Here is a 20,344-nt window from a genome sequence, read left to right on the forward strand (position 1 = left end):
TGTCAGTGAAAAGATGCATATTTATATCCCACAAGGGAATTTGCTTGGTTGTAGTAAATACACAATTGTTCAGGACATTGTTCAGGGCATTATTGTGGGTATGTTGGTTTCATCAGCGTTTCATGTAACAAATGTCTGAAGGGTGAATGACAGGTGTACTTCCTTAAGTAATTATGTGCCTGGGAGATGAGATTGGCTCATGGCTTCCCAACGTATGTACCTGGATGTTTGATATATTTATTATTCAGACCCTTCAGGTTTACTACCAGGAATTCAGGGGTCTCTATGGTAAATACATAATTGCCACATAAAAGCTACTTAGTTTGCAGCAGGGGTAGGGAACTTGCTCTGGCCATTGGACCAGATCCTTGTCTCCCCCATCACATGTGAGTGAGGCTGCCTTCCTGTCAATCACCTGATGCCACAATGATGTCAGATGACTTGCTTCAAAGGCTGCACTTGGCTCCATGCAAACCCTGACCATCAGCTGATGGTCATTTTTTGCACAGAGTCCTGCTTGTTGCTCTGAAGTCCTGACGATAGTGCTTTCCTAGAGCTGCAAGGGCATTTGGAAGCCTGAAAGGTTGGGGCTTCGAAGTGCCACACACAGCTATATGCAAGGCCTGGGTTTTATGCAGGCTTTGCAGGGTTTCTGATTAGCCTGAAAACCTTTTCGACCTGGCCAGAAACCTCTTTCACTTGTTGCACACCTGACATCATGTCAGGTGTGACTTGGCCAAAATGGCCTCATGGGCCAAATGGAGAGAAACCTAGAGGGGCTAATTAAGCCCACAGACCAGAGGTTTCCCATCACTGCTTTGCAGTGTTCAGATAACAGAGGTAATCCCAGATCTTATGAAGAAATGAGAGGCATATTAACAGTGACAACTTTTGCAGGAGACACACTTCTGTTCTTTGCAAAGGCAGCGTTACATTTTCTCCTCCCATTTCTCACTCTCATTTTTCTCCTTCTAGTGTCTGAACAGTGCTTGAACGGAGATAAAATAGTCCAACAGCAGCTGGAGACTGGGTGAGTTTTCTATAACCATTTAATTGTCTTTCCTCAAACCCTTCACTTTTGCTTCTTTAAATGGAAGATTGCCAATAAAAAAGTGACTGTGGTCTTTCTATCATTTTTTTCAAATGCTCTTTTAAAAGTACCATCTTGTAGTTTACTTGTTGCCTCCTCCGCTAGTGCTTAAAAGGTGTTTGCTTTCTAAAACCACAAAGAATCTACCCTGGTTGGCTCACCTGCAAGCAGCTTCAAGCGTACTGGACCTCCAAACTGAGTTGCTTGCAGTTTGGCATCTTGGATAAATTAAGAGATACATGTGGGAAGAGGCCAAATGCAACCAGGGCGGATCGCAGCAGTACCTATTTACTTGCACTGACATACTTTCAAACTGTAGGGACGCAGGTGGCGCTGTGGTCTAAACCACTGAGCCTCTTGGGCTTGCTGATTGGAAGGTCAGTAGTTCAAATCCCCGTGACGGGGTGAGCTCTGTTGCTCTGTCCCAGCTCCGGCCAACGTAGCAGTTCGAAAGCACGCCAGTGCAAGTAGATAAATAGGTACCGCTGCGACGGGAAGGTAAATGGCATTTCCATGTGCTCTGACACTCGTCACGGTCCTCTGTGTGCCAGTAGCGGTTTAGTCATGCTGGCCACATGACCCGGAAAACTGTCTGTGGAGAAATGCCAGCTCTCTTGGCCTGAAAGCAAGATGAGCGCCGCAACCCCATAGTCGCCTTTGACTGGACTTAACCATCCAGGGTCTTTTTACCTTTCTGCCACAGTAGTGCATGTCTGTTGATGACACATCATAGTGGTCCTCCATATTAGTAGCTGCTGGAGCTGTTTTCTACAATTGATTGTAGTAAACAGATTTTTGACGCATACAGAATAGAGTGAAGGTAGATCAGGATATAGTGTAATAATTAGGAACGATGTTTTGAGGTGATAACAATCAAGCAAACAGATGTTTACAAGTTCATGCACTCAGACAGATGTGCACAGAAAACATTTCCAAGATAGTTGAAGAAATGATTTCTCACCCCTGGCCAGCACACATTTCCAGCCACTGGTGCTTTGAAGAGTTTTTCATCCTTTATATGTTTACTGTAAAGAATTTGACACCATAATAACACTTGCTCACACACAGCAAATAGCTTTATAATGTGTGGAATCATGCTAGTGTGTTCTGTGACTAATGTGTATGAATGACAGGGGTTAGATTACTGCAATACATTAAACATATAGGGTTGCTGGAGCAGAATTCGGCAGCCAGGATGCTCACCAGGGCAAAATAGTTTGAGTATATTACACTGATCCTGACTTGACTGCCCTGGCTGCTAATTAGTTTCCAGGCCCAATTCAAAGCGCTGGTTTTGACCTATAAAGCCTTAAATGGCTGAGGACCACAATACTTCAATAACCAACACTCCCTTTATGAACTGACCCAGAACCTGCAGTCATAATCTAAAGCCCTTCTTTGTGTGCCTCCCCCATGAGCAGTCCGGAGGGTGGCAGCATGAGAACGGGCCTTTTCTGCAGTAGCTCCCTGTTTGTAGGGTGTTCCCCCTAGCGAGGTTCATCTGGTACCTTCATTACTTATCTTTTAAGTGCCAGACGAAAACATTTCTCTATAACCGGGCCTTTGACTGATTAACATTCTGTGCCCTTTTTAAATGTGTTTGTGAGTTGGTTTTTATTGGTTGGTTTTTGTTTCTATTATGTATTTTGGGTTCTCATTTTGTATTTTTATGTTGTGAACTGCCCTGTGATCTTCAAATGAAGGGCAGTATACAATTATTTTAAAAAATAACAAAAAGAAATGCACATATCCACCTGCTTGATGTATATATGGCAGAGAACACAAGGACTGTGTAAAGTACAGAGCTTCTTATTGGTACAACTTTTTCTCCGCGGGTAAACTAGAGGATAGTCCTTAAACACGGGCACTTTCCATTTTTAAAGTGATCTGCACTCTTGTTTTTGAATGGGGTTCGTGCATCTATCCAGAGCAGGAGGCAGGTTCCTACTCTCTCTTTCTCTGTCTCTCTGTGTAGCAGTAACTGCAGTCTTGTCAGGGAATATCACACTAGTAGCATAAGGGAAATCCATGTCTTTGAGGAGAGCTGTAAATGGGTCAGTGGCATGGATGAAGATAAAATGCATGCACATGCCTCAGGGGCGATAGATTTCTCTCTCTCGAGTGTGTGGCTTGTAAATTTTTATGGGCAATTTCTACTCTGTAATGCCAAGTGCCTTACATTTTATTATTGCAAGAGTTGGGTCAGGGGCATGCCTTAGTTCACATCTTTCCCTCCGCCCACCCCCAGCTCCCTGTTATGGATAATGATTGTGATCATTTTTTCCCTGGGGGGAAAGGAATACATAACTAAGACAATACTGTAATCTTCCTCCTTTGTAAAAAAACTTGTCTCTCTCGGTTGGAACATGATCACTGCAATTCCCAATCAAACCTTTTCTTGGGATTACGTATTCAGATATTTGGTTGTGGATATTTAGCTCCAAATGCACTTGGAACAGGATATACTTCCAACTGAGCAAGAATAAGAAAGATGAAAGGTAAACCCCAAGATTATTCCCTTCCCTTCATTAAAGAGAGAGAGAAAGTCAGAAAAGAATAGGTACTCTTTCTTAATATTTTCTACATTATTGGTGGCTTCTTATTATTATTATTATTATTATTATTATTATTATTATTATTATTATTATTATTATTATTATTATTATTATTTTATTATTTTACCTAAGGGGAGAGGATTATTTGCATCCCTATCAGGGTGCTGGGTTGATGGAGAGGTTTAAATACCTCTGCTGAACCCAGTGCTACTGCCCACTTCACCTTTTATTGTCCCACTGCCAAAAGGGGTTTTGAGTGGAATTTAAATTAGCGCGGGGGGGCATTATCTGACCGCTGAGCCTAGGTGTTGGCCACCCCTATTCTCTGCTCTGTATTGCTTCAAACAGAAGCCTGCCTTTCCAAAGGGAGAGACTTTATCTCACTAGAGATGGGCCACAAACTCTTTCCCCTCTCTTTTATTACCTCTTTCCAATCTATGCTAGCTCACACTCATTTTTTACCTGTTCTGTTTTGTTTTTTAAGCATTTGGCACTTAGCAATGTCTTACAAGGATAATCAACACACACACAAGGAAAACAAACAAGGGAAGAGAGACAGACCAGGTCTTAGACAGTGATAGCTCACAGTCAATCTCACATGTTTAAAACCCAATAACTGCATTTTGTTTTGCTTCTGAACTGTTGTCAGACCTGTTCTACCAAAGGTTAAGAGGGAGATGCAGCACTCTGTGCATCAGTGATCCTACTGAGACAATGATAAATACCGAACTATTGTGGTGGAAGCCCATTTTAATTCATACTTCATATTTCACCTTCACCTCTTGGGTAGTTCAGCATTCCTTCTAGTGCCATGAACCTTATTTTCCTGCTGAACATCTGTTTGCAACATTTCTGGAAAAGGTGAAGGTCAAAATGCCTGTATAGTTTGAAATCTATTGCAGCCCACTAGGCAAAACAGTACACAAAGCATCGGCAATCCAAGGATTGCGCTGTGAAAATCTCCTTTTCTGTAAGCCTTGCCTTAATTTTCCCCACACCTGACACTAAATATAGTGTCAAGTTGAGGACAGGTGGGTCTGACTTGGCCAAAAAAGCCTAAGAAATTCTCATGGGGACTTGATCCACTGACTCTTAACAGGAGCAGTTATTTTCTATCCACAGTGGTGATTTCAAACTAGCCAGGCACAGTTCTGATATCAGAGAAAAATCACCTTGGGGAACAGGTTTCAGGAAGGTAAACCACAGGTGGAGGAGAGTTCTGCTATCCTCACCCGCATGCGCTCTGTTTCTCATAAAACTAGACCCACATAGCTTCTTTGTCTGTGCTATCATGACCATTCTGTCCTCATAGAATTTCTGTTTGTTTGCTTGCTTATAATCTACCCTTTTGTGAAAGTACAAGGTGGTGTGCACAAACATAAATTGCAACAATAAAAACATCAATTTTAAAAAAACCTCCATGAACACTAGTTGGGTAAAAGAAAATGCACATTTCAAAGCACCTCTAAATAAGCGACATTTCTAAGTGACGTCTAAAAGAAGGCACTGATGCTTGCTGCCCCATCACAGGATCTCAGTGATCCTGGTGGAACATTAGGGTTCAGGTGGTCCTTAGGGCGCTCTAAGTCCAAGATGTTTAGGGCTTTGTGAATGAATGCATGAACCTTGAACCTTGCCCAGTAGCAAATGGTGTAGACCATTGTATGCTGTCCATGATGGTTCGGGAATGGTTGTTGCTGGTGTACCAGCCAGAGCTGGTGGAACCCATTCCTAGCTACCGTGGTTGCTTGGTCCTCTAGAGATAGATTAATGATCACTCCTAGACCTGCTCCTTCAGAGGGAGTGCAACCCCATCCAGAACAGATGACTGATCCATGGCTGAGAGTTTGGGACCAACCACCCATAAGTCCTTTGTCTTCCCAGGATTCAAGCTCTGCTAGTCCTATACATGCCTATAGTATTGGCTTATTTGCAAGTTCAGTCATCCTAGTGATAAAGGTATTTCAGTTATAATGTGATTATTTAGAAAAAGCTCCTCTTTTGTTCAGAGTCTGATTTTGCATTAACTAATGTCCCTTCAAGTCTGGCTTTAACGTTCAGCATTTCTCTGTTTCCTGGATTCCAGCTATCTTTTCTTCTTGGTATGGCAGAGAGTAGCAATTTATTAGCAGACCATGTGAAGTTGGTGGAAGAGAAGGGGGGGAGGAGGCTGCCTCTGTCTTCAGGATCTTTGAATAAACCAACAGTGCAGCAAGCCTGAAGAATAGAAACCGAGCCTGTCAGATCTCCTATAATTTGAGCCTGACTACAAGTCCTATGATTGAAGTCCTTTGTTGTTTTTTAGGTTTCCCAATTTGTACAGTACACTTAGTTTCACCTCCAAGGTGTTAGCGTGTCAGCAAGGGAAAGAAAAAGTGCAGCTACAAAGGAACTAATTTGACAGTCGCCCTGTCAGCCTGGGGGAACTCCCAGGAAGTCTGCGCCGAATGTACAGCTGTTGCAGGAGAGATGAAGAAACCCAAGGAGCCTGAACTCTGATCTGAGAAGACAGATTTACTTGTGTGCTTGATTTCCATTGGGGTACCTTTGCCGTGGTGAGATGTGTGCATGCTCAAGCAGGTGTTTTGCTTTGGTACATCCTGCCATTGTGGAGTATGATGCCATGCCCCCTCATGCTCGTTTCTTTTTCTTTTCTATTTTTTCACCTAGCCCATGGATTGCTTGGGAGGAATACCCTGGTTGAGGCATTCTTATCATTCAACAAGGGAGAGAGGGAGAATACAGTAGCTAGATCTGTCCCCTGCATTACATCCCTTTTCCTCGACCCCAGCGATCTTCCACATGTTGGAGGGCAAGCTGCTGTAACAGGGAACCCGATGTACTTGTGGAGGCTCCCCATGTGACTTAGAACCCTGCATGATTGGGGTTTTGAATTGCCTGGGGAACTTCCATGGGTACAGCAAGTTCCCTACTGTAGATGCATGGATGCTGGTGGAGTGAGGTGATGGGGACATGTGAGGCTGCTAACGGGGACAAAGAGTGTGAATTGAACATTCCGTTCCACTATTTTAAGAAGAGATGGACAACACATTCTTATAGCTGCTGTGGAACTGCTATGCTGACAACAAAGGGTGTGTTATTCATTTATGTACCTTGCAAAGATTCTATTTAGGGAGCAGGGTTGGGAGGACCATAAATACAGTAGTAGTCAGGATTGTAACGGTATTAGCTCACTATAGCCAGTAACAGAAACTCTATGGTTGAGCTTCATTTTCTTGTAGAACCCCCAGTAGAACCCCCAGTAACCTGATGCAATACCATAGTTCCATCCCCCAGGATCTCATATCAAAGTCTTTCGTTGCTTATTTTTGTCCTTCATTTGCACACAGCAATGAACTGAAATAGGTACCGCATACTGGAGGTTTGCAGCCAAATGACACAGTCAGAAATATTGCTGGACAGTTGAACTGATATTGCGTTGCACCCCTTCAGGCTGCTGGGAGTAATAGCATTTAAAAAAACAACCCAAAACCCACAATCCCTTACATCAAAACTCCCTCTTAGTGGAAAATGGATCTGCCAGGTAGAAAGGTTCTGGCTTAGTTTTCTCTGATATGGTAGATTTCTACATGTCTCCCCCCACCTGCACTCCAAAATGATATACAGTCCAAGAAAGGCTTTAGTGCATGTTTCTGAACATGTATTTCCTTTGCTGTGATCCCATGGCCCACTACATAGTGGAGGACTCTAAGTATGAGGTTCAGATGGCTTCCTTGGATAGCAACCCATTAGTCGCTTATTTGGTGCCCTCCCAGTCAGAGTACAGTCCTGCCACCATCATCTGACTTAGAGGTACTGCAATAATCTTATGCTCCATCTTCTCAGCCTTGCAGAAGTCAAAGACTACAAAGTGAAGTGAGGACTTTTAAACCATGCAGCCAGTTCCTTCATAGAGGTGGGGCTTATCACGGTTCAGTTCCTGCTGAGACAACATGCTCCCATAGCTGCCTTATGAGGAGAGAGCTTCAGCTAGCTGGGCCCCCTTGGAGCTATCCAAGGTCCTGCTCTTGTCTGCCCCCTATTCCGACTAGTCTTTTACCTGCTGACTTCCTGGACACTGCCTGCTTCCTTGGTAAATCTCAGGAACACATGGAACTGGGCATTCTCAAGCAAGAGAACATGCAAGAGATAAAATTTGCACTGTCTTCGTACTGTATTATTTCTACACCGCTCTTAAACATGTGCAGTTATAAAAAAATTAGAGATCCTTTAATGCCAAAAAATTATTACACGTTCACTGAGCTATTAATTGCAACAAATGTACCGTATTTTTTGCTCTATAAGACTCACTTTTCCCCTCCTAAAAAGTAAGGGGAAATTTGTGTGCGTCTTATGGAGCGAATGCAGGCTGCACAGCTATCACAGAAGCCAGAACAGCAAGAGGGATTGCTGCTTTTACTGCACAGCGATCCCTCTTGCTGTTCTGGCTTCTGAGATTCAGAATTTTTTCCCCTTGTTTTCCTCCTCCAAAAACTAGGTGCATCTTGTGGTCTGGTGCGTCTTATAGAGCGAAAAATACGGTACATAATTGCTTGAATCTAAACCAGCCTTAACTTCGGTGTGAGAATATAGGGTGAAAAATCTCTGCTGTCTATATGACTGCATGTTTTCAGTCTTGATTTTGTTGCAGCCCCCTGATCTAAGGTACTATCTGGTTGATGATTATTCTAAGAAAGCATTTGAAGATCCGTGCAAGGAGTGGGGTGATACGCTTATCATTGTGCATGTGAATCCGTTATCTCTCTCAGGCTTCATTCTACAGCTCAAGGACTGCTAGTATATTAATCTGTCTTATGACTATCATGTAGAGCTTGTGACTGTGTCTGTATATCAAACAGGAAAGAGATAAAGAAAAGGCCTGGTCTCTTTGGTGTACTTTTCCCTACGATTGTGTCTTTTTCATGCAAGCTGTTGCTAGTACACATACAGATTATGCATTTTTAATCTTGCAGAGAAATGATAGCTCTGGCCTGTCTGCAGGCCGTTGAATTTCCCAACAAGGTAGTTGGTAAGATGGTTGGACACACAACAGTTGCAAGTCTGAAGTTGGTGATGTGTCAAGTTTGTTGGGTTGGTTAAGAAGCCTCCCTATAAAAAAAGTCTTAAAGGGACTCTAACTCTACTTTTCAAGCCGCTTTACATTTAAGTACAGATTCAAAAGAGCTTCCTTGGTCTGTGGCCTCTAACCTTAAATACCAGAGTGAGATTGGAAAACCCTATTTGGATATGATTTTGATTTGACCAGATGAAATTTCCACACGACTTTAAGATGCCCAGTGAATAGCCTGACCTATTAAACTTCCATGACACAACCAATGTCTTGTATTGAAATGTTCCATGTTTCCGGGAACTCTCATTCCCTTTCTCCCCAACTGACAGACAGACTTAAATATATACAAACTGGCACTAAATACATCTTATATAGGCCCTGTTTCCTTAGCTCTATTTGCAGGAGCCATTAGCATTTTCCCAGCACTTCCATCCGGTCTATTACTGCAGTGTTTCCCAACCGGGGGCCATATGGCCCCTTGTGGGCCCCCAAGATATTCCAAGGGGGCCACAGGATAAGGCTAGGGGGCCACAGAGGGAAGTGAGAAGTGAAGAAAAAAAGTTGTTTTTTAAAAAAATCCTGATTGGCTATCCGCTTGGCCAATCACAAGGGGGCAAGGGGGTAGCACATCAGGGCCTAGTGCTCCTTTTTGCCACGTGTGTTTTCCTGGAGCAGTCTTGGTTTGTTTCCAGTCGGAGAGGGTGACCTCTGAGGCTTCCATTTTGACCATTAGAGCCCACAATCCAGAACCCCCAGGTTAAGTAAATGTGGTGTTCGGGTGACAATGGGTAGGGCTGGATGAGCTGGAGCTGCTTGTTGCTGCCACCAGTGTCTACTCAGTAGAAAATCTTACTGAGTTCAGTGGGTCTTACTCCCAGGTAAGGGTGTGGTCAAGGAAATAAGCAGCTATCTTATTTTTAAAAGACATCTGAAGGCAGCCCTGTTTAGGAAAGTTTTTAATATTTAATACTGTATTGTTTTTAACACTTGATTGGGAGCCACCCAGAGTGGCTGGGGAAACTCAGCCAGATGGGCGGGGTATAAATAATAATAAATTATTATTATTATTACTACTACTACTACTACTACTACTACTACTACTACTACTATATTTATCTTGACAGCAAGGGCTCCTCAAGATGACAATATCTTTTTGCATCGGGGGGCAGGGCACAGGAAGGAAACCAGGATGGGGGGAAAGGGTTGGGAAGCACTGTGTTACTGTACCAAACACTGGTTCAGGACAGCCACAAGACCATATGCCTGTCTCCTCCCCTCCCAAGTATTGAATAAGAAGCCAACATCTCAGATTGTTGAGGAGCTATTATCTGTATTTCTGCACATGGCATTTTAATCTATACCTTTGCTTTGGGCTAATAAATGTCGCCAACTGGTTTGTCTGCCCTGCTAAACAAATGGTTTACGAAGCCATATGGTTTATGAAGCCATGGAATTCAGGTTCTGTCATGGTAGACCCAAAGCAGGGTGAACTTCTGGTTCTGGTAGGGAAACACAAAGGTTTTAGGAAGACAAAGGAAAGTTTGTTTCAGTTAGTACCTTGGATAGTTCCACATGGACTTTGGCTGGAGACTCGTACAAGCAGGTTAAAATGTTGCCTCAGCAACCAACAACCCCAAACTTAGACCTAAATAGGATTTCAGCTCAGTGGTTGGTTAACCCGGTCACTACTGTTACAAGCCGCTTCTGGTTAAAATAAAGGAGCCTTGTCTTTTTAAAGGGACTCTGAGTCCAAAAGGTGCAGAGGAGACGGTGGCTCCTGTGATGGAGTCCTCAAACTTGGGTGGCATTATGTAATCTCAGGCTGCAGAGGTGGTGGCAAAATGGGCTCCTGATATGTTGTATCTAGGGAACTCCGGTCATTTTTGGGTCAGAGTTGAGTGCAACTCCATTTCCACTTCAACACCACCACCTCTTGGGTCCATAGCTGTATCCATGGAGTATGATTCTGGGGTCACAATGCCTATCTGTTTTGCATTTGTATCTTGCCACTGGCTTTAACATGGCTAATAGCTGGTTAGTTTCTTCTAATGGGATATTCCAGGTTCACAAGGCATTCGGGGAAGATGTTGCTAATGTCAGCACAGTCAGATTGGAATGACATGGCTTTTGATCCACAACAGCATGGCTAAATTTGGTTTTGGTCCTTAAAAAATATCTGTACTGTGTTTACCATTTTATCTGCCAAATATTTATACAGTGGTACCTTGGTTTACGAACTTAATCCTTTCCAGAAGTCTGTTTTTAAACCAAAACCGTTCTTAAAACTGAGGCGCGCTTTCCCTAATCAGGCCTCCCGCCACCGGTGCCCTTCCACTGTTCAGATTCTGTTCTTAGACTGAGGTAAAGTTCTCAAACCAAGACACTATTTCCGGTTTTGTGGAGTTTGTAAACCAAATCGTTCTTAAACCAGACTGTATTTAAACCGAGGTACCACTGTCGTATGTATGTAGTCTTCACTTCATCTCCCCACACTCCTCATTTTTCATAAACATTGTGGATACAAAATAGTTAAATGTTGTTTGAATTGTAGTAGTACTCCCTCCTCTGCAATCAGCTGGTACTTCTACTTTTGTTTTCCTCATATTTTCACCAGATAATATTTGTATCACCTTAAGGAGTCCTCTGTTGTTTGTTTCTGATTTCTTTCTCTCCCTTTTCTTGAACTGTTTGCAGAGAGTCCACTGCCTTCACTTTCGGTGTTTGACTTCTTGACTGTCTTGGGCTATTTCATTTGTTCTGCATGTTGCCAAGTCAAATAAATCCCCCCCCCCACAACCACTCTAGATCATCATATGTCCTGAATCCCACAGTGTCTGGTCCCTTATCAGTGAATCTTCAATATCTCTAAAATTGCAACTGACTGATAGTGTCTTTAAGCTGATGCAGTTCTCAATCAATACTGTCTCCTGTTCCTTGATTTTGGATGGAAAAAGTATTTATCTCCTCTCTTCCATTATTTCTGGGTTGCAGTGAACGTCAAACAGACCATTATCACAGTCAGGCTACACTGAATGTGTGGGATGTCTGTACACAATATTCTACTTATCCTTCTCCAGTTTAATTTTCACTGCTTCCTCTTTATCTGCTTTTTCAATCTCCACATACAAATTAAATTCCGCTTTCTAATTCTTCCATGCCAGGACTACATTCTTGGATTGCAGGTTTAACATCCCTGGCAGCTCCAACTGTACCATTTCCCCCCTGTTCTTCTGCATCCTCTGCCTCTTCTACTGTAAAATCAGTTTTGTGGGTTCATCATTCTGTGGTGGACTTAGTCACTAGTCCCACTATATTTGAAAAATTGGTGGAATGGCCCGAAATTCTTAAAATGCCACATGTGCTTTGCATTTTTCAAAGCAACTTGTAAGCTTTGCAGGTTCTACAGAACTTCTTCCACCTGTTGCCCCTCTTAAGCCAGACAAACTTCATGTCACTCTTAGCTGGTTAATCCCAGAAACCCAGATGATCCGGTAGAAGTGCCCAGATACCCAAACTTGGGACTGTATTTTGTTTATTAGTTTCATTAATGCCATACTTCCCTTCCTCAAATCCGTGCACATGGACTTCCTCCCATACTATCCTCATAACAACCTTGAGATGTAGGTCAGGTTCAGAGATAGTGACAGCCCAATAAAAAATAAAGGGGGAAATGGAGCCCAAATGCAGGTGTGTTTTCCTCCCAGCTCCATTCCCATAATGATTCAACTGCCATTTTGTTTGTGTAGGCAAATGACACAAGAACCTGCACAGCATTCAGGTGCCGTTTTGTGCTTTGCTTGGTTTAATATGATTCTCATATTTATAGATGCACTGTCTGCATCCTGGGACTTTGAGCTTTTCTGAAAATGTTCAGATTTTCAAAAGTGAAATAAATGTGGACTCTCTTAAAGCCTACTAAGTTTGTAATACACACCATTGCTGCATTGATTGCTGTATGCAACCAACTGAGTCAGAAAGACATCTTGCAGCCCTTACTGGAAATGCATCCTGCCTATAAGTAATCTTTGCCTGCTGGCATGGCATTTGAAAAAAATAATAATTGAATTTGTAGGCTTCCAGCATCACATCTATTCCTCAGATACTTCTACAAAGGAGCCGACTTCTCCGGAACTGGCTGCTGAAGGGCAGTGTCAAAAATACTAACTGTTTGGGATGGCGAGAAGTTGCTGAGAAGTTGGCATTATTGCCTAGAGGGAAAGATGAATGGCAGTGTGTTCCTTGTTTAATGAGTTAAAGGTTTGCTTAATAATTTGAGGGTGGAGAGGTGTAGCATAATGAAAGTTCTGGCTGCATACTCTAAACTTTTGTATGTAAAACATCCTGACTTTGGGGCACAAAGCTATATTTTTTATATTGAATTACGAAGGGAATGTAACTGTGAACTTGTCTATTGCTAGTGGGCAGGCAAGAGGAATTCACTTGAAAAACATGGTTACGGTTAATTAGAAAAAGTAAGAACGATCTTAGTTCTTTAAATCCCTCCATCACTGCTGATTCTTGTCCCCCGCCAAAGTCTTCAGTTCTAGCACATTCTAGATGCTACTTTTTGTGGTGTTTGTATTCTCCACAGTGGTTTCCTGATGAGAGCCCGCTCCTTACGATGTGGTTCCCTCCAGGACAAAATTAGATAAACTGGTGGTTAGGAGTAATACACACCTGTCAGGCAGGTATGTGTATATTAAATATTCATTTCTGAACTTCTCTGTTACTCACTTTGAGGATATTTCTTTCAAAGGAGGTGTAGCACACAGTTGTCATTTGAGGGGAAAAGGCTTTCAACTTCTTGGTCCAATGGATTCCGAGTATTAATTTGGCGTTTTTTAAAAGTCCCCTTATAGCTGCAGTTGATACGTATATATTTTTATTGATGAAGAACTGCTATATGCTGTTCCTCGGAGTTATATTTCCCTTTTCTTCTGAAGTGTGTAAAATCACTGATAAAGAGGTTTATGTAAAGGGTACTGTCAGTCATGTTCTCAGAGCCAAACTAGATGAGACATTGGAGAGCCTTAACCAGATATTCTGTCTGTCTTAATTTCTTTCAGAAGAGAGTGTGTGAACTGGATTGGAACCATGGTGTTGTGGGGAAAGCAGATTTAACTGTTTTCCTGATCTAATCTCCCACCTGCTATCTGCCTCTTCAATGAAAAAAATATAGATGCATGTTTTCCAAATGGACAAAAATTGGTGGGCGGGTGGGGCTGCTAGAGCAGGAGAGCAATGCAGGGGAAAACATTTTACTTCCCCCACTCATGGCTCTATGGGTGCCCTTCCCTCTCCCCACAGCACCTTTAAAATAAATTAGTGCTCTGATGACAGACCTCCAACTCATCCTGTCAAATTTGATGTAGGAGTAGGAAAGGGCAGAGAGTTCCTGTTAACTACCAGCACCACTCTCTGCCTGTGCATGACAAAATAATTGAGGTGGAGGCAAAATCCTTCACCTACCCTAGACTCTAGGCTCAATAGCTAGAACTCCCTGCTATCCTGTCTTTAATTCCAGACAACTTATTTTCTCCCTTGGAAAGTCTGTGGTCCCTCATTGAGTTACAGTGGTACTCTGGTTGTGAACTTAATTCATTCCAGAGGTCCGTTCTTAACCTGAAACCATTCTTAACCTGAGGTACCACTTTAGCTAATGGGGCCTCCTGCTGTTGCATGCGATTTCTGTTCTCATCCTGAGGTAAAGTTCTTAACCTAAGGTACTAATTCCGGGTTAGCAGAGTCTGTAACCCGAAGTGTTTGTAACCCTAGGTACCACTGTATATGAAGCAAATGGCAAAACCTTTGCAGTGTAGACAAAGTGTGCATCTTCCCTCTGTGGGAATGTTCAGGGAGGCAGGAGAGGATATATTGTTTAATAATATCCTTTCTAACTTGCGTTAGCAAGTCCCTTTACTTAGCAGAGTACATTCCCCTTTTAAACACACAGCGGTTAGTTTGTTGCAAGCTTGTTAAAGCTTCTCAATATAGGATTTCTGGTAATCCCCTTATCTCCCCCTTGAAAAGAATAGACACAACACAAACTTGTGTAAAATGTATAAAAGAAGTTTACTCACACATGCAGTTCACAGATGGATCCCTGAAGGCAGATTAGGTTACAAAGTATATACATGTGGAACTACCCATAAGGGAGTTAGTGACAGTGACTGCAGACTGGCAGTCACTGCTGCTCACACGTCGAAAGCAAGATGGAGAAGCGAGTGTGTGTGCTGCCTGTCTCGCCCTTTTGTTACCTGGGCAGGTAAGGTCACGCCCACCTCTAGTCACATGCAGAGGAAGTTTGTCCCAGCTCAGGAGGAAACAGGAAGTTCCGACTGGCTGGAGCAAACATCCCCTTACATGTCCACTCTGGGAATGTTGTATTTGACTGCTATCTATGTGTCACATCTCACACCCTCACCATCATCAGTATCTGGGGTGGTGGGGCAAGTATTGCTTCCTTCTCCCTGGTTTCATTGTTTGATGGTTTGCAACCTCTTTCCTTGATTTCATAGAAGTCAGTGGAAGATGTTCACATTTTGTTGTTTTTTTGACAAGCTACAAAGGGTTTGTGATGAGGAACTACAATTCCTCCAGTGAGGACTGTGCTTCGACTCCATACAAATCAAGGTTCTGATGTGGCACTACAGATCCTCCACTGGGGGCTGTGTGATGACATTTATTATATTTAAGAAGAAGTATAGACAGTCATGCTGATGACCCTGTCCCTCATGAATGTGTAATTCTTTTCTTCTTAATTTCCTGTTTTGCTGGGTCCTTGATAAGGCAGAAGTGCTGGTAGACACCAACCCTCATTATTACGAGAAATTCTAACCCTCCATTTAAGACTGTCTTAATCAGCTGAAAATTTTCCTTAGTTCCGCTTCATACTGCTTTTCATTTAGACTGTGGGCATGCAAGGACATTCTCAAATACAGAGGGACTACATATCAAGACTTCACTTTAAAACTCTAGCAGCAGCCACTCTAACCACTTAAACTGTTTGAACAGCTAAATACAAAAGCATAGTGGTTTCCATAGTCCTTTTTATTCATTTCTTTTCAGACCCTACTTTGCTTAGCACACACGTGTGGACATAACACACACCTATTTTACAATTATGTGACATGTTAGTGATGAATATGAGTCAAGTCATATTTAAATGGTTTTTGGTGCGCCCTCTTCAGAATTTAAGCTCTTGCTTTGTGCCTGCAGGATGCTAAAATCTGGAACCCTGTTCTGCTTGAAGTTCCTAGCTGATAGTCTCTAAAGACATTTCTCTGTAGTTCTTTTTGTTAGGATCCCAACTTTGGGCTTATTCAGACTGCCTTTTGTGGCAATTTTCTAGGCAAAGATCCAGGCTTTAAAACTGTGTCCAGGCAATGTTGGCACCTGTGGGTGCAATGATGACCTTGAAGGTTTCATGGTGCCCAAGACATTTCAAAGTCGCTCAATGCTTCCTTGGTTATGGTGATGGTGGTGATTACCCTTTTCTCCCTTGGATAACATAAAGAGCTGGAATAGGGAGTTGGAAGAATAATAGTCTTTCCCACTTCCTCTTTTAGTTTGATGTGCTTTTCTAGACTCAGATTAATTTTGCTGGATCCAGCGCTTAAAAAAACAAAAACTGTGTTCACATACTTTCTTTCCTCCTCTGCGTTGGAGGGTGGGTTGAACTGGGGGAGTAGAAAGAGCAGTGACCAAATGGTGTGGTGCCCATAGCACTCACTCAAAAATGCAGATGTGTTCATTGGCCTTCAAAGGCTGGTAATGCCAGGATTTAAGGCAATAAAATACCCTAAGAACTGAGGCTAAAAAATTAGCAGGGATGTAACCCAAACCCAAAATTAATTGTGTTGCCATGGTGAGCACGCCCTATCTTTATCTTATCTTGTGCTTCTCTGCTGAATTTTGCATAGAACCACAGAATCTGTGTACTCCAAATGCCTGGGGGGGGGGTCATACCAATTCACTCTTGGTGACTTTTTTTTTACCAATATCTGGAGCAACTTGAGGAATGAGGGGAAGATGTGTGATTTTCAATGCTGATAAGAGAGCTTTCTATAGGGAAGCTAGAGCTGCTTCTGCACAACATCTCTTCTCTGGCTGTTTTGTGTGTCCTTTTTGCACTTTTGGCTGAACAATTCTGGTGGCCAATCAACACTTCTGGCCCACATTGCTCAAAGGAGCCAGAATACATCCAAGGCAATCACTTGAGCAATGGAGTCCTCCTTGGTTTAGATGCACGAGTTAACACTGCAGCTGTTTCTTCTGCTTCCTTCATATTGGAAAAATAAGTGAGAGTGCAGGTACATGTGATTGTGCAGAGAGGAGAATAACCCATTCAGTAGCAGTGGGGAATGAATAGGAATGTTGCAGAAATTGGAATCTAAAATGAAGAGCAGGGCTTTAGCTTTGCAGGCACACTTCTGTTCTTTTTGCCTGCTAACTACCTTGGACCTATGCTATGTGTGTGTCCCCATGCCTGCTTCGTTCAGTTCTGTCTATGCATCTCATTCCTCATTTTCTATCCTTTCCTGCTGCTTTTACTCTGCCTTAGGCTACTGCTCTGGCCATGTACTTCCAGTTTCCCTTAGAATAGAACCTGCTGTTTTTGTCCTCTCAAATAAGCAGCAGCAAACTGTGTGATGATGGTCTGAGATGCAAGGGCACGCAGGAGGATAAGGTGCTAATAAATTGCAGCCGTATTTGAGTACATGACTGCCTGGAGACAGGCTGCATGTTTGTCCTTCTAACCTGAATTTCATTCTCCCTGAGGCACTTTAATCTCCTCCTTGCCCTCTAGATATACCAGCCTGATGCCCATGGAGGCTGGCGCACTGAGGTTATTTTTTTAGCTAATAGCAAAAATGCAACTCCTTAGCATTATAGATGTTCATTATCTGTCTTCCTCTGTGTGTAATGACTACAGACTTCATAGAAGGTGCAGATGTTTCTGCAGCTGGCCAACTCCTGCAAGTAATGATCCCCACGTGGCCTACTTGTGTGACTGTTGAAAGCACAAAATTTTGCAGTTGTGGCTTTTCAAAATCCCCCCTCTTGTTCGTAGAAGGGAAGGGGTAATCTTTGCATGAGTTCACTCTTCTGCCATTACACTGCTGATATAAGCAGAACATACATGAGTAGTTACTCACTCTTGGCTGCAGTACCATTTCTTCCTGGTCTTATGGTGCACTTCCACATAGTATCAGCATTACTATGCATACACCATCAGAAAGGCACATCACTAAAACCTGTAGAAAGCATGCATGTTGGACTTTTTTCATTTATGCATCAAGCAAAATTCTGCACATGGCATGAAGGAATGTGCACAGACAGGCTACCTTATCTCTCCACAGCTGAAGCGCTGGTGCTTCTTTTCACTGTTGTACGTGTTGGAGATAAGAGTTGGTAAGTCTCTTCACACATAATGGATTTCTTGAGTTACGGTCAGAAGCAACCAGGGCTCTTACAGTTCCCAGGATTTTCTGAGGTGCTAGGAAAAAGAATGTGTTTTAAATGTAATATGTGCATGCAATCTGTTTCTCTTTTTTGTCTTTTTCCTCTTCTCTGTTTAGCACACCTTTAGCAGTTTTTTACATAAAAAAAAGAAAAGAAAAGAAATTGTGTGTATCAGAGAGCAGAGATTTCTCCTCATCCTTCCCCATTAACTGAGAAACATTGCTGTGGCATCCTTTTTGTTATCTGTGCCTCAAACTGAAGTTCTATACAGAGAAAGGGACACATGAAATTTAGATATTAGGAAAAGTAGCACTGTTTGGCTGTCCATTTTTATCGGGTCCCAGTGCTAAAGAACTGCTACACCTCACAATCTTCAGTGAATTTTAATTGAACTCCGCACCCCTATGAAGGAGGGGAAATGCCATTTTGCTTCATAATCGAGGAACACAGCTGTAGAAAAATAACAATTTGTAGCAGAATATGTTTCAAGCCTGAGCCAGTGGGGCCACGCCCCTCATCCTTTTTAAATATCCACAGCAAGTTTGCATTTTGTTTTTGTTTTTTCAAATTTTGATATTTATTGCTTTTACAACAATTTAAACACTACAAAAAAGAAAAAACAATACATTACAATACAAAGACACTACCTTACACTAAAACATTAAACTAATAAGACAAAACAAAAACAATTTAAAAAACACATCAACAAAGAAAAGAAAAGAAAAAAGAAAAAAATAAATAAATTTCAATGTCTTATCTTTCTTTCACATATTTCCACGACCTCCTCACACCTCCCTTTTTGTATTCCACTTCTATTAATTATTTCAGCAATTCCTTTCCATCTTCCCGTTTCCTATCCTATAATTATCTTAACACATTTCAACCTTATTTTTCTTTTAATACTCTATTAATCTATTTGTACTTAATTCCTTATAACCTTTCTACTAAAGCCATATCACTTAATTCCAACATTCTTCTAGCATTCCTTAATTTTACAATATTTCTGTAAATAGTCTTTAAACTTTTTCCAGTCTTCTTCCACCGACTCTTCTCCCTGGTCTCGGATTCTGCCAGTCATTTCTGCCAATTCCATGTAGTCCATCAACTTCATCTGCCATTCTTCCCTGGTGGGTAAATCTTGTGTCTTCCAATACTTCGCGATGAGTATTCTTGCTGCTGTTGTTGCATACATAAAAAAAGTTCTATCCTTCTGTAGCACCAATTGGCCGACCATGCCCAGGAGAAAGGCCTCTGGTCTCTTAAGGAAGGTATATTTAAATACCTTTTTCATTTTATTATAAATCATCTCCCAGAATGTCTTAATCCTTGGGCACATCCACCAAAGGTGAAAGAATGTACCTTCAGTCTCATTACATTTCCAACATTTATTATCGGGCAAATGGTAAATTTTTTCAAGCTTAACTGGTGTCATGTACCACCTATAAATCATTTTCATTAAATTTTCTCTTAGGGCGTTACATGCCGTAAATTTCATACCTGTGGTCCATAACCGTTCCCAGTCAGCAGCAAGTTTGCATTTTGGTCTGCAGACCGGAGGGCCAATTCACCCAAACAGTTGTTGCTCCTGCATACCTAAAATAGCTCCTAGTAGCAATGAATGAATCTTTCCCCAAAATGTCTAGCTATATATACATTATTTACACAACGGGCCCCACGTGATTGGCTAATTCTGGGCTGCTCCTGTAGGCCAATCAGGTTGCAGAGTCACCTCCTCCAGAAGCCCGATTGGCTGCTCCTGCAGGCCAATCAGGTTGCTGATTCGCTTCATCCAGGAGCCTGAGTGACTGCTCCTGCAGGTCAATCAGGTCGCTGATTCACTTCCACCTGGAGCTGGATTGGGTGGCTCCTGTGGACCAATCAGACTGCTGCATTCTGAATCCTACTGTTCTAGGATTCAGCTCAGTACATAACAATACCCAACTTTCCTTGAGGATGTTCTTGTATGGTGTCCACCCAGTTCACTTTGGTTATTTAAGAGATGAGTAATATTACCCACCACTGGGAAAGCAGCGCAGAGCTGATTTGGTAGTCCATGTGAATTTTGGTAGTTCATGTTCATACTGAACCAAGATTTTCTACTCTATTCCCCTACTCTTTCCTTTCAGAATATTTAGAACTAGATCAGGAAATGGGGAACTTAGG

The 20,344-nt window shown here is 42.3% G+C and overlaps 2 protein-coding genes across 15 annotated transcripts in view; both read left to right on the plus strand.

The window, feature by feature from the left end:
* Positions 1-20,344, plus strand: part of LOC308588109 (uncharacterized protein) — a 336,103-nt gene that overhangs the window by 314,255 nt on the left and 1,504 nt on the right. The window lies entirely within an intron of this gene.
* EPB41L1 (erythrocyte membrane protein band 4.1 like 1) overlaps positions 1-20,344 on the plus strand; it is a 175,705-nt gene that overhangs the window by 19,415 nt on the left and 135,946 nt on the right. For all 9 annotated transcript variants that reach the window (XM_081195954.1, XM_081195950.1, XM_081195955.1 and 6 more), the window contains exon 2: positions 976-1,030. The gene's annotated coding sequence lies outside the window, so the exon portion shown is untranslated. The remainder of the gene's footprint in view (positions 1-975; positions 1,031-20,344) is intronic.

This window comes from Podarcis bocagei (genome assembly GCF_964188305.1).
Source record: "Podarcis bocagei genome assembly, chromosome: 5".
Lineage (NCBI taxonomy): Eukaryota > Metazoa > Chordata > Lepidosauria > Squamata > Lacertidae > Podarcis > Podarcis bocagei.